Here is a 12,947-nt window from a genome sequence, read left to right as displayed (position 1 = left end):
AGGTGCATAAAAGATGAACAAGTTTTTGTTTTGCGCAATTATAAGACTCACTTCAATTTACTCAGAATAAATGGATTCTTTCCTCTATAGCTTCAGCCCTTTCCTTTTCTTTATTATAGCACTTAACACATTTTTTTGACTTGTATGTTTACAGTTTCATGAAACTGTGCAACACCAGTGTACCTTGCAGTTTCCTTGGTATGTGAAGCAGCTCTTGGCTCATTGCAGATACCTGCTAAACATTCATCAGCTTGGATATATAAGAATTAATTGTGACAAAGGACAATTGTGGGTAAAATTTGAACTATGGTATTGACAGAAGATACCTGCCACATCCTGAAAAAATAGATTACTGGAGAGGAGAGAAAGTATGAAAACCCTAGGAGGTCAGAATAATGTTGATAAACTCTAGAGATGATGTAATTCCTCTGTAGGCAAACCCTAATTCTTTGTTTCAGGAATTAATATATAAAAATAAATTGTTTGGAAATTTTTGTTTTCCGTTATGGCCTAAGGAGGAAAATGTCTGATTGACAATGACTGGCACAGATGGAGAAAAATAAATGAATGTCATTCATGGACATGAGGGTGCCATCACACATCATCTCCCCAAGGTGACAGCAAGTCTTATCAGCAGTTGTGATCACATTCTTCTAAACCATGGGATCAAAGTCCCTGCATAATAAATGCTACAAAATCATAAAATATTATAATTTAGCTCACCATAGTCAACATGTGTTATTAACAATTTTGTATATATATGTACATATATGGTCATATCATACATTGATTTGTGGATATAGAGAAATATTCTAGAAATATAAAATATTGTCAATAATGGTAAATTTGAGAAGTGAGATTGGAAGATGAGTGGGGCACAGAAAAGGACATCTTTTACTTTATATTCTTTTAGAGATTAAATGTTTTACTATGAGAATTTATAACTTTTTAATGTAAAATTAATGTATATATACAGATATAAACATAAAAGTGAAATACCTACATATATAATGCCCAACCTTTTACACACAATGAACTCCATGTCACCTGTAAACCTGTAAACTGAGTCTTTAGCTTTTCTGTCATTAGCTTATAACTTTTAATCATGGATTTAAAATTGACATTTCTGTAATGCAGTTAAACTTGGATCCAGTTCTCATAAATATAACTTTTTAATTTAATGCATAAAGAAAAAGACACTGCAATTTTAGTTCAAAAGTACCTTTATTCTGATCAGTTTTCAAAAAACTTGTTTCACATCCTTGTTCCTCAAACTATAAGTGATGGGGTTCAACATAGGGCTTACAAAAGTGTAGAAAACAGCAATGATTTTGAACTGCTCCACTGACTGGTCTGTGGGAGGTCTAATGTACATACAGAACAGGGTCCCATAAAACAGTCACTGCTGCCAGATGGGACCCACAGGTGGAAAAAGCTTTGTGCCTGCCTTCAGCAGAGCTCATCCTCAGGATGGCAGTGAGAATGAAGATGTAGGAGATGAGGATTATGAGAAGAGGGTTGGAGAGGTTAAATCCTGCCACCACAAATATGGACGTATCCTTAATGTAAGTGTCAGAGCATGAGTGTCGAATGAGGGGTGGGTCAGCACAATAGAAGTGATTAATGACATTGGAGCCACAGAAGGTCAAGCAGTATGTCCACATGGTTTCCATCAGGCCACTAAAGAACCTGTAGGTATTGAACCAGCAATCAGGCGAATGCAGACCCCTTTGGACATCTTGCTGCTATAAATCAAAGGATTACAGATGGCTATGTACCTATCATAAGCCATCAGAGCTAGCATGTAATATTCAGTAATCACCATGGCAATGAAAAAATAACACTGGATTAAACAAGCAGTGTGGGAAATGGTCTTTTTCTCTGATAAGTTCACCAACATCTTGGGAGTCACGTTAGTGGAATAGCACAAATCCACGAAGGACAAACTGGCAAGAAAGAAGTACATACGGGTGTGGAGGCACAAATATATCCTGATCAATAGCAACATCCCAAGGTTCCCTCCCATGGTGATCATATAGATCCCCAGGAACAGCACAAAGAGGATGGGCTGAAGATCTGGATGATCTGTTAATCCCAAGAGAACAAATTCAGTCACCAAGGTGGAATTTCCTCTGCCCATTTTCTTAGGTGCCAGCATTGTTTACTTAGATAGATTAAAATAAGAAGTGAATGAGAAGTCCATCATACATTTCTTTTCTCTCTTTCTTGTATTCCCTTTCTCTCTTTTTCTTCTACCCTCAGTTACCCTCACACATAGCTATTATCAGACATAGTCTAAGACTGAAGGAGCTAAGACTTTTAAGAAGGTCATAACCCCTAATAACTAGGTATACAATGTGCAGATGATTCCCAAACAGAATGGCTCCTGTGGCTCCACCTTATTTTGGAATGAAGGAATTATGACCCAAAGTTTATCTTAAAATGACTTCAACCACCAACTGTTACTTACAGATTGCTATAAAACTAGATTCCTCATTGGTCCCAGGGATGATTCTGGACAAAATGGTGGACATGTTTGGAAACACTTTGGCAGTCTTTAATAGTATGTGCATATTTACTTGTTTATTAGTCATGCTGCATGCAGGATCTTAGTTACCTGACCAGGCTGCAGGGACCTGGCCTCTGCCCCCTGCAGTGGAAGCAGAGTCTTAACCACTGGACCACCATGGAAGCTTCCCAGTAAGTGCATACTTAGAAATTCACACTTTGAGAATCGTATTTCCTATTTACTGTAGTGTTGTTGTTGTTTAGTTTCTAAGTGATGCTCAACTCTTTTGTGACCCCATGGGCTATAGCCTACCAGGCTCCTCTGTCCATGGGATTTCCCAGGTAAGAATACTCGGAGTGGGTTGCCATTTCCTTCTCCAGGGGATCTTCCTGACCCAGGGATTGAACCCACATCTCCTGCATTGGCAGGTGGATTCTTTACCACTGAGTAAGAGAGACTTGCATAGGGGAAAAGAGAAGTGGCAAAAACTTAGATCATAGTTTTGTTTGCTTATCCATTTATTTATTCATTTTTCATTTATCCAAGGTAGCACTTAAAGAGTTTACAGCATATAACAAAATTTGGTAACTTTGTGCTGCTAGTGGAACAGAAATTTGACTCTAACTTTCCTAGCAGCATATAGTGCAATTAATTTAAGTTAGGTCAATTTATATAATAAATAGTTCAACTATCTTCTTTACAGACTTGCAATGTCCAGAAGTTATAAAAAAAAAAAAAACCTAATCAACAGAGATAGAATCATTCTTAATGCAGAGTTTACATGATACTAATTATAATGAAAGGATTATACTTTCAGGAAAAGATTATCAGTTCAGACAATATAGATGATAATGAAAGAATGAAATGAGGAATTCTTGTTTCAGACTTCTTATTACAGATTCAGTATATTTTCATTGTGGATTCTCAATGTTGTCATGTGCTATTTTATAAGCTATATACTACATATGATAAGAAACAAAAACTCAAATGCCTGTGGGAGTCATTTAGATAATAAGGGTGAATATGTGCCTGTGTGCCTAGTAGCTTTAGTCATATCTGACTCTTTGTGAGTCAGACCCCATGGACTACAGCCCAGCAGGCTCTGTCATGGAATATTCCAGTCCAGGACACTGGAGTGGGTTGCCATGCCCTCCTCCAGGGGATCTTCCTGACCCAAGGATCGAACCTGTGTCTCTTAAATCTCCTGCATTGGCAGATGGGTTCTTTACCACTAGTGCCACCTGGGAAGTCTTATCAGAGTGATTATAAGAATGAACTTAAGTGAACTAGGTGGTGGTTCCCAAGATAAATGGTCAGCAGCGACTCACGATAGTCTAATTTTAACTGGTCATTCCAAGTTGTGTGTTCTAAGGTCTGTGTGTGTGTGTGTGTGTGTGTGTGTGTGTGTGTGTGTGTGAATTGCTCAGTTGTGTCACTCTTTGCTCACCATCCTCCCCTGCCATAGAATTCTCCAGGCAAGAGTACTGGAGTGGGTTGCCATTCCCTTCTCCAGGGGATATTTCTGACTCAGAGATTGAACCTGAGTCTCCCACATTGCAGACAGATTATTTATCATCTGAGCCCTCTGAGATCTTAAGTGAAGTGATCTGAAGTGAAATCACTCAATTGTGTTCCACTCTTTGTGACCCTGTGGACTGTAGCCTACCACGTGCCTCCATCCATGGGATTTTCCAGGCAGGAATACTAGAGTGGGTTGCCATTTCCTTCTCCAGAGGATCTTTCTGACCCAGGGATTGAACCCAGGTCTCCCACATTGTAGGCAGATGCTTTACTGTTTGAGCCACCAGGGAAGTCTTAAGAGCTAAGACCTTAAGAGCTTCCAAATTTAAAGAGATATCAGAATTTATTGTTTTTTATGTAAAACTTACAAAATACAGTATTGGCAAATAATCTGAATTTTAAACCTATTCTTAACCTGAGCATAACAAAAGAAATCTGTGTGCTTGATCTATTGAAATGCAGATGACAATATATCAACTATATTTACAGTATCTAACTTGTTCCTAGAGGCTGAATGAAGTATCCTCAGAAGTTAGCTACTTTAATTTTGTGATACTTCCAAGATGGCATATGAGTTAGTCATTATAATAAGGTAATCTTTGTACACAAACAACAGTAAACCCTACATGTATGTGAGTCACTTTGCCAGGGAAATAAAGGTAAATGGTAACTGTGCTTGCCTCAAAAGATCTGTTTGGTGTCTTCATGGTAAAGGAGATAAATGAAGAGAAAATTAACATTAGAAGTGATTAGTTCAATAATAAAGATTTGAATGGAGTAATTAATTGTGTTCTAGAATCAGTATATGGATCAAAGAATAATAACATTTAAAAAGAGCTTGAAGGAAAACTAAGAATTTTCTATAAGGACAAGGGTAAAGAGTACTTTCAGATAGAGTGAACATGCAGAGACAAAAGACTTTCAAGAGAAATCAAATAAACCCATAGGTATATCTTCAAGGATGAATTTTCTACAAGGATGAATTTTTTACAATACAAAAAAAACCCCACAAATTTTAAAGGGAAAAACAGTTAAATAAACGGAAAGTCCCTATAACAAGCTAAGAAGTATAGATACCCTTGAAAGCTACAAGGTAGCATATCTCTGAATTTTTCTGGAAAGTATGTGTTACACCAAAATTATGGAGATGGATCAGATCCAATGTTTTCTGTTAAGTTGTCAAAGAAATAATTTGCAGGGCTTAAATCTATACCTTTGGTCTTTGGGAGGAAAATACAATTAGAGAATCAGAATTTATGTGAATAACAGGAGTACTCTTTCCAGAGCACTTGGGTTTCTCTGGCTTATTGGTACAGAATCCGCTTACAATGTAGGTAGACCCAGGTTCAGTCCCTGGGTGGGGATCTCCTGGAGTATGAAATGGCAACACACTCTGGTATTCTTGCTTGGAAATCCCATGGATGATGCAATCAATGGGGCACAAAGAGTCAGGCACGACTGAGCAACTAATTCTTTGACTCACCAGAATGATGAGTCCATTTGGAAAATATTCATTTAGAATATACAAAGCTTCCATTTCAATGGCATAAAGATACTTATCTAATCTTTAAATCTCTACACTTATGCCCTAAATAACAGCACCTGTTTGGTCACTGTATTACCTTTAACAACTAATAATTAAGACAAAAATACAACAAAGTTTCCTATAGACAAAGCTATGGTTTTTCCAGTAATCATGCATGGATGTGAGAGTTGGACCATAAAGAAGGCTAAGTGCTGAAGAATTGACACTTTTGAACTACTGTGCTGGAAACTCTTGAGAGTCCCTTGGACAGCATGGAGATCAAATCAGTCATCCTAAAGGAAATCAATCCTGAATATTCATTGGAAGGACTGATGCTGAAGCTGAAGCTGAAGCTCCAGTACTTTGGCCACCTGATGCAAAGAGCTGACTCAATGGAAAAGATCCATATGCTGGGAAAAATTGAAGGCAGAGGAGAAGGGAGAAGCAGAGGATGAGATGGCTAAATGGCATCACTGACTCAATAGACATGAGTTTGAGCAAACTCGGAGCTAGTGATGGACAGAGAAGACTGGCATACTACACTTTGTGGGGTTGCAAATAGTTGTACATGACTTAGCAACTAAACAACAAAAGACAAAAATAGATATAATAAAAAATAAAAGAGAGAAGTTAATCTGACTACTTCCTGTTCTTTCCTTTAAATAGGTTCAATGAGCACACTCCACAATTTAGGGGGGAAAAAAAGACTATATTTTGAGAGTAGTACTTCCTCCCATGCACATGGTTGGTTCAATTTTACAAAGCAGTTATGCTTTTCTATTTTATTTACCGTTAGAAAAATCCTGCAACTGATATAAAGATGTATTAATAATGAGGATAATGGGGCAGAGATAAACATTGTTTGCTATAACCTGAGTTTTTTATATTCCTGTTTTCAAAACTATTCAGCAGGGCTTCCCTCGTGGCTCAGTGGTAAAGGACCTGCCTGTCAACACAGCGGAGATGGGTTTGATCCCTGGTAGGACGATCCCACATGCTGTGGCACAGCTAAACCTGTGCACTACAACTACTGTGAAAGCAAATATTGTAAGTACTTTCAAATATTTATAATTTTCACACATTTAAAATAGTCTGTGTTGAAATTAGTAATATTAAGCTCTTTTTAAAATCATATCTGCCTGAGTTTCTCCTCCTCTCTCTTTTTTCACCTCTATTTTGCCACCCATGACACTATTATCAAGAGTGCTCTAGTTACGTTTTTTAGTCTAACTCACAGTTTTAATGGCCTGTGGTAACTGGAAAACATAATTCTCAACATCTCGGTTAAAAATTCTTTGAAAACTTATATGTACATCTTACAAATATAAATGGCATTAAATATTTTTGATAAAATCAGTCGTTGCTTTAGAGTTAAAGCCTTTCTTTTTCCACTGAAAATATCTGAACTTTTAATAGAAATTCAATTGAAGATTAGCTCTGTTTCCATAATCAGGTGGTTATAGAGCTTGAGATATGTCAAGACTCATGTCTAATGGCTATGAGAATGACCTTGATAGCTTTCCATTTAATTTTTACTGCACCCAGTATTTCCTGTGGTTAGAAATATTGTTTGTTTGATACTTATCAAAGTAGTAACAAAATTTATCCTCCACAGCTCTTTCACTTTTAACTCCTTTTCCGATATGGAATACTTAGCAATTTGTATTAAATTATTATCAGCTATACCTCAATACAAAATAAAAAGTTTAAAGTTGGGGGGAAAATTATTGGAGACATTGCTGAACTAGTTTTAAAATAACCATGAATATTTTGCTCTCTGTCGGAGAAATATCACACATAAACATTAAGTAAACTTCAGGAAGGCAAGGAACTAGACATCCTTCTGAAAACGGTTTTCTCACGGGACACTGATATTCTCTTTTTCTTTTTTTTTTAATGTCCAGTTTGAAATTCTGGGTCATTAGTAGTCAAGGTAAGTAGTAACCATTTCTTGAAAGTCTAGGTTACTTTTCTTTTCTCAAGAAATATAACTGACATAAACTCCACCTTAGGTTTCACTGGCTCAATAATGTCAAACTGCTTTCCTCTGGATTGGAACAAACCAGAATAAACTAGGTAAGAGAGGAAATATAGACGTTTATCCTAATGATTTTGATTCACAAGGATATTGATATTCATATATGTTTATACTTTGCTGTGTACAGGTATAAGAAAAAAAGCTTTACTTGCAATTTAGTAGGAATTATTGATCCAAAACCAGAGGTGCCATTTATGGTAAATTGATAAATATAGTAAATATTCAGTAGAATCTTGGAATTCCAAGAATTTCCTCTTCTCCCTCACCAAGAAAAGCAAACCACACAACAAAAATATCAATCAGTGAAAGTACAAAGGTCACCTCTTCAAGTGACACTGTTACCTGGAATACTACTCACTGAAATGTTTATAGGAGAAAAGTTTGCCCTCTTCTGGGTCCATTTAAAATAGTGTAGTGGACTGATTTTGAACTGTTGTCACATTTACTAAAAGTTTTAAGTACCCACATCTACAATTTTATGGTCCTTTAAGATGAAATGGTAGGAGAATAGCGTATACTGAAGCCAAGAAAAGGACAACAGAGAGTGGAAGTGAGTTACTGAAATTCAGTTTCAGTCTAGAAACTATCTCAACTGGTCATAAAGACATAGATAAGTCTCTAAGAATAGCTTGGTAAGTAATTCTATTTTGAGATTACAAATGAAGAAGACAGATAAGTCATGTAGATGATGGACTCATGCATCTCAAGTGAATATAAATGTCCCAAGGGAAGCCGCCTTTGTCTGCTGTGCCATAATAAACCCCAACTCTTCTCCCTCCTATGTCTTTCCAATCCAATATATCACAAATGTAAGGACAAGGTACATTATCTGATTATAGTACACACAGTGGTTTTCTACTACCCAATGCTATATCAGTATATCTCTCTTGAGTTTCATTTATAAAATAATCTTTTTGTCTTGCTATAGATGACTTTCTCCCATGAACTTCAGAGTCCTCACCTATTCAATATCAGACTTTATCTGCATAATTTTTAAACAGTTTTGTTTTTTGCTAGAATGAGCATAATTCCTGTTGAATGTGTCTCTTAAGTTATTTCATACAGGTTTTTTTGGGGGGTGGGATATTCTTTCAACAGATTATTCTAAAAAGGTTTATATGATTGTCAAGTTCTCACTGTAATATGATTATTCAATGTGTTAAATTACTGAATGAATGAAAATAATGTTATTTGTAGAATGATGAGTGTAAACACAGACCAATCTAAATAAGAAATATATGTACAGTGACTCATTTTAACTAGCTAAGAAATTAAGATAGCTTTCAAAACTGCTTTTGTTGTCATCTGACTCCTACTGGGTGAAGATCCAAAGCTGAAACAGTGAGAGAAAGTACAGGTACAGAAGTCAGAATTTTCATTCCTACCTGACCCAAGGAAAGATTCTCTCAGAGATATTAGTAGCCCAAGTGATGAGTTTGCTAAGAATGATTTATACCCCCCTTATAATTTAGAGCTTTTATCCCTAAAGCATTTCTCAGCACACTCTGAAAAAATAATTGCAATGTTATTGCAAGAGAAAAATTCTGAGAAACAGTAATTTATGTGGGTTTATATTCATTAGAGTTGGGATTTTCACAATGACATTTCATCAATTTGAATTATTTTGAACTGATGGCTTTGGATTGTCAAGAGATTTTTGCATTATGGATCACCACTTTTTTCAATTGGGTCAATAAAACAATTAATAAAGATATAAAATGATTACATATTTCATACACTATGATGTTTCTGTGTTACCATTTCAGTCTGAATGGTGTTTCTGTAAGTGCTTTCCCCTAAATTACTATTGAGTGAATGCTTGTTAAAAAGACTTTAATATCCAGAATAAAGTGATTAAATTATAAGACACAGGGAGAAAAATCACTTGGACAAGATATCATAATGAGTTGTCACAGTCAGTATAAAATGTGAGGTACAGGTGTTGGAAAATAATATTTTATAGAAACCTGGTGAGCATATAATTTAGCAATGCTATTTATTTGACCACAAATGAAAATATGCAGGATAAAGGTGAAGATAGCATGACTTCATTTTCTTCTTATTTACCAAGTATTCAATTATTATCCTATTCAAGAGATACAAAGATAAAAATGGTATAAACCATGTACTTAAGTAGCTCTTAGTCTAACTGGAAAATCTGGAGACAGGTGAATCTTTCTGTAGAACATATCATCCAAAGGATATATTGGAATCAAAGCTCTTACTATGGTTTAGAAAGACATATACAATGGAATATTATTCAGTCAAAATAAAAGAGGGTAACTGCCATTTGCTACAACATAAATGAGTCTTGAGGATATTATATTAAGCATGACAAGTCAGACAAACAGAAAGAAATGTATTAAATACAGTATGATCTTTTTGTGGAATCTATAACTTCAGACTCACAGAAGTATAGAATGGGACTATGATTATCAGGACCTGGAGGTTAGAGAAATGTGAAGAAGTTGGCCAAAGGAACAAACTTCCAGTTATAAGACAAATTCTGGGAATCTAATATACAGCATGGTGACAGCACTTAACTAGATGATATACATGTGAAAGTGCTAAGAGAGTAGATGTTAAAAGTTTTTGCCACCAAACAATAACAACAAAAAATTGTACTTGTATGAGATGATAGACGTGACAACTAATGTTATTATGATAATCATTTTGTAATACACGCATATATCAAAGCACCACATCTTAAGCTTCAAATACATATCAATAAAGCCACATAAACATAGTCCTAATAAATCTTCCAAGTTAAAATCATAAGGTATATCATCTCTGACAACAGAAATAAATAAAACACATGTGATAGAAATATCTCTTTAAATTACAAATATATGTAAATTAAGCACTATTTTCTAAATAGCACACAAGTTAACAAAGCCACAGAAAAATAAGAAAATATTGCAAACTCAGGGATAAAATATATCAAAGTGAATGACTTTCAGCTCAAGCAATACATATGTGAAATATAAAAATATTTTATATAAGAAAAGGAACAAGACAAATCAATATTTCAAATTATCATTAAAAATTTCTAGAAAAGAAAATAAAAGGTAACCCCAAGTAATCTAAATTTTTCAGATATAATGATACAAAAAGCATTTTTTCTTTCCCTAGACCTGAGTATGTGGATTCACACTTGCAGATCTGAGGGAGAAAGTAGGTCCCTACAGATCAGAGGCCTCAAACCAGATCCACAAACAGCTATCTGAGAAAAGAAGGATGATTATATTCTTCTTTCTTCTCATTCCAGACTGACCATCAAACAAGTGCATTCGTAAGAACCAGAAAAACATTATCATGACCCATACTTCACAGTTTTACTTAGTAAGTTAGGGGAAAAGTACAGAAGGTGGGTCACCTTAAAGATTCTTAGCCCCTCAAAATAGATGGTAATAAAAAGAGAATAAATTCATGAGGCCACCATCACCCTAATTCCAAAACCAGACAAAGATGCCACAAAAAAAGAAAACTACAGGCCAATATCACTGATGAACATAGATGCAAAAATCTTTAACAAAATTCTAGCAAACAGAATCCAACAACATATTAAAAAGATCATACATCATGACCAAGTGGGCTTTATCCCAGGAATGCAAGGATTCTTTAATATCTGCAAATCAATCAATGTAATACACCACATTAACAAATTGAAAGATAAAAACCATATGATTATCTCAATAGATGCAGAGAAAGCCTTTGACAAAATTTAACACCCATTTATGATTAAAACTCTCCAGAAAGCAGGAATAGAAGGAACATACCTCAACATAATAAAAGCTATATATGACAAACCCACAGCAAGCATTATCCTCAATGGTGAAAAATTGAAAGCATTTCCCCTACAAATCAGGAACAAGACAAGGGTGCCCACTCTCACCACTACTATTCAACATAGTTTTGGAAGTTTTGGCCACAGCAATCAGAGCAGAAAAAAAAGTAAAAGGAATCCAGATAGGAAAAGAAGTGAAGCTCTCGCTGTTTGCAGATGACATGATCCTCTACGTAGAAAACCCTAAAGACTCTACCAGAAAATTACTAGAGCTAATCAACGAATATAGTAAAGCTGCAGGATATAAAATTAACACACAGAAATCCTGTGCATTCCTATACACTAACAATGAGAAAACAGAAAGAGAAATTAATGAAACAATACCATTGCAACAAAAAGAATAAAATACTTAGGAGTATATCTACCTAAGGAAACAAAAGACCTATACATAGAAAACTATAAAACACTAATGAAAGGAATCAAAGAGGACACAAACAGATGGAGAAACATACTGTGTTCATGGATTGGAAGAATCAGTATTGTCAAAATGGCTATTCTACCCAAAGCAATCTATAGATTCGATGCAATCCCTATCAAGCTACCAACAGTATTTTTTCACAGAACTAGAACAAATAATTTCTCAATTTGTATGGAAATACAAAAAACCTCGAATAGTCAAAGTAACCTTGAGAAAGAAGAATGGAACTGGAGGAATCAACCTGCCTGACTTCAGGCTCTACTACAAAGCCACAGTCATCAAGACAGTATGGTACTGGCACAAAGACAAAAATATAGATCAATGGAACAGAATAGAAAGCCCAGAGATAAATCCATGAACCTATGGACACCTTATCTTCGACAAAGGAGGCAAGGATATACAATGGAAAAAAGACAACCTCTTTAACAAGTGGTGCTGGGAAAACTGGTCAACCACTTGTAAAAGAATGAAACTAGAACACTTTCTAACACCATACACAAAAATAAACTCAAAATGGATTAAAGATCTAAATGTAAGACCAGAAACTATCAAACTCCTAGAGGAGAACATAGGCAAAACACTCTCCGACATAAATCACAGCAGGATCCTCTATGACCCACCTCCCAGAATATTGGAAATAAAAGCAAAAGTAAACAAATGGGACCTACTGAAACTTAAAAGCTTTTGCACAATGAAGGAAACTATTAGCAAGGTGAAAAGACAGCCCTCAGATTGGGAGAAAATAATAGCAAACGAAGCAACAGACAAAGGGCTAATCTCAAAAATATACAAGCAACTCCTCCAGCTCAATTCCAGAAAAATAAATGACCCAATCAAAAAATGGGCCAAAGAACTAAACAGACATTTCTCCAAGGAAGACATACAGATGGCACAAAAACACATGAAAAGATGCTCAACATCACTCATCATCAGAGAAATGCAAATCAAAACCACAATGAGGTACCATTACATGCCAGGCAGGATGGCTGCTATCCAAAAGTCTAAAAGCAATAAATGCTGGAGAGGGTGTGGAGAAAAGGGAACCCTCTTACACTGTTGGTGGGAATGCACACTAATACAGCCACTATG

The 12,947-nt window shown here is 35.6% G+C and overlaps 1 pseudogene; it reads right to left on the bottom strand.

The window, feature by feature from the left end:
* Positions 1-1,240: 1,240 nt before the first annotated feature.
* LOC139034283 (olfactory receptor 5M5-like) lies at positions 1,241-2,140 on the bottom strand (annotated as a pseudogene).
* Between the last annotated feature and the right edge of the window lie 10,807 nt (positions 2,141-12,947).

The sequence above is a fragment of the Odocoileus virginianus genome, unplaced genomic scaffold, assembly GCF_023699985.2.
Source record: "Odocoileus virginianus isolate 20LAN1187 ecotype Illinois unplaced genomic scaffold, Ovbor_1.2 Unplaced_Contig_199, whole genome shotgun sequence".
In the NCBI taxonomy this organism is placed as follows: Eukaryota; Metazoa; Chordata; class Mammalia; order Artiodactyla; family Cervidae; genus Odocoileus; species Odocoileus virginianus.
This window is presented reverse-complemented; position numbering and strand designations above follow the sequence as displayed.